Source organism: Microtus ochrogaster, chromosome 21, assembly GCF_000317375.1.
Source record: "Microtus ochrogaster isolate Prairie Vole_2 chromosome 21, MicOch1.0, whole genome shotgun sequence".
Taxonomy (NCBI): Eukaryota; Metazoa; Chordata; class Mammalia; order Rodentia; family Cricetidae; genus Microtus; species Microtus ochrogaster.
Window position 1 is genome coordinate 2,913,940 of NC_022022.1, and position 2,304 is coordinate 2,916,243.

General features: G+C 38.8%; 1 protein-coding gene across 1 annotated transcript in view; it reads right to left on the reverse strand.

Moving 5' to 3' along the window:
- Hormad1 (HORMA domain containing 1) overlaps window positions 1-2,304 on the reverse strand; it is a 32,030-nt gene that overhangs the window by 5,342 nt on the left and 24,384 nt on the right. The window lies entirely within an intron of this gene.

Genomic DNA, 2,304 nt, shown 5'->3' on the forward strand with positions numbered 1-2,304 from the left:
GAGTGCTGGGATTAAAGGCGTGCACCACCACTGCCAGGCAACAGTTGATTTTTTTAAACCTTATGCACTGTCACATAATACAGATGCTATATGATTTTCTTATTTTAAGTGTACAGTTCAATAATTTTAAGATTATTCAGAATTGTAGAATTTACTACTATAGTATTAGAACAATTCATCACTCTAGAGCTCCTATAGAAGACTCACCTTGAGCTATCAGTCACTGCCTATCCCTTAATCTCCTGCCATTCCTAATACTTTGTTTCAATAGCTTTCCAAATTCTGACTTGTTTTTTCAAAGTAGCTCATCTCTCTCTCTCTCTGTAGTCCTGGCTATCCTGAAACGTACAGACATCTGCCTGCCTCTGTCTCCCTAGTACTAGGACTAAAGGCATGCACCATCATGTCCAGCCTCAAATTCAGACTTACTTTTTTTTTTTGAGACAGTGTTTCTTTGTGTCATTGATGACTTTCATATGAACAAAATAATGGTATGTGACCTCTGTGGTTGGCTTCTTTCAATTAGTGGTTGCATGTATAGTGCTTTATTATTTTATGGCTGAATAATTCTATTGTGTGGCTATAACTGTTTATGCAGTTATCTGTTTTTCTACTTCTTGACAATAGTGATTAATGTCTTATGCATAGTTATTAAAATAAATCTTGGAAAGTGAAAAATTTTTGTCAATATTACTTTTCTCTAAAAAGACATACTTTTTTTTTTTTGAGACAGGGTTTCTCTGTAGCTTTAGAGCCTGTCCTGGAACTCTTTGTAGATCAGGCTCGTCTTGAACTCACAGAGGTCCGCCTGCCTCTGCCTCCCTAGTGCTGGGATTAAAGGTGCGCGGCACCACTGCCTGGCCATACTTCTTGTTTTACATTATTTAACAGAATTTTTTCAAAAAAAATTTGGAGACAGTAGATGTAGATTCAAATTTGCCATGTGGCCCAGGCTGGCTGAAAATTTACAGTCTTCTTGTCTCTGCCTCCTGAGTGCTGAAATTACAGGTTGCCCTTTCAGCTGGAGGCATGGCTCATTATCTTGTATGTGTGAGGCCCTGGATTCCCAATAGTGCTAAAGTTCTTTTTTTTTAATTTTTTTTTGAGACAGGGTTTATCTGTGTAACAGTCCTTGGTTCCTGAAACTCTCTGTGTAGACTAGGCTGGCCTCGAACTCACAGAGATTCACCTGCCTCTTTCTCCCAAGTGCTGGGATTAAAACATGCAGCACCACTGCCCAACTTCTGCCTTTTCTTATATCTTAGTGAAAGATATCCATCCCAAATTGAAGCTAGCTAGAAAGAATGTTTTGCTGCTGAAGTAATAATTCTCAACATTTCTAATTTCTGTAAGTCCCCCCGCCACTCCAGAGTTTTATCCTGTAGCTAATGCTGGCCTGCAATGAACCATGTAGCTCAGGGTGGCCTCAAACTCACAGCTATCTTCTGTACCCCCTTCTCAAGTGCGGGGATAACAGATGTGCACCACCACACCCAGTTCACGCTTCTGTTTCTTGCTTTCATCAGCATTCTATCTGAATGTTGCCTTTAGCTAGTTCTAACTTCCTACTAAGAAATGTGGGGGAGAAAAAGATACGTAAATGAAGTAGTATAATCACTTCGACTCTGGGAGATGTTTTATAATCAGCTCTATGGGAGAAATCCTGAGGCATATGTTGATTTCCATGCTGTGGAATAATCCTATTGTCTAATTTCAAACTGTCATTATGATGTCACTGAACAAGATGTTAGGAAGCTATGTTCTAGCATAGCACTGACAAAGTAGATTCTTTGTTCCATAACTTTGCATATATTTTATAGAATGCTCTTTTTCTGCTCCTAAATCTTTGAAAGGAACTTAAATGTCTAAAATAAAATACAAGCTGGGCATGGAGTATGCAACTATACTCATTGTACACTGAAGGCATAGACAGGAGGAGCAAGAATTTAAGGTCATTCTCAGTTACTCAGTGAACTTAACACCAGTTTGGGTGACCTGAGATCTTGTCTTGAGAAATCAAATCAAATCTGAACTGCTATTTAGTAAAATTAGTTATGGAAACTAAAACTGACTTTTGTCTTAGTATTTTATGCAAGATAGCTACAAAAAATCAATTTTAATGTAATCAATTTTTGTAAATAATCATTTTACAAGATAGAATATGAGTACTTTCTTGTACTTTAGAATACTTCTCTTAAGAGTCTAGATGGCCGGGCGTTGGTGGCGCACGCCTTTAATCCCAGCACTCGGGAGGCAGAGGCAGGCGGATCTCTGTGAGTTCGAGACCAGCCTGGTCTACAGAGC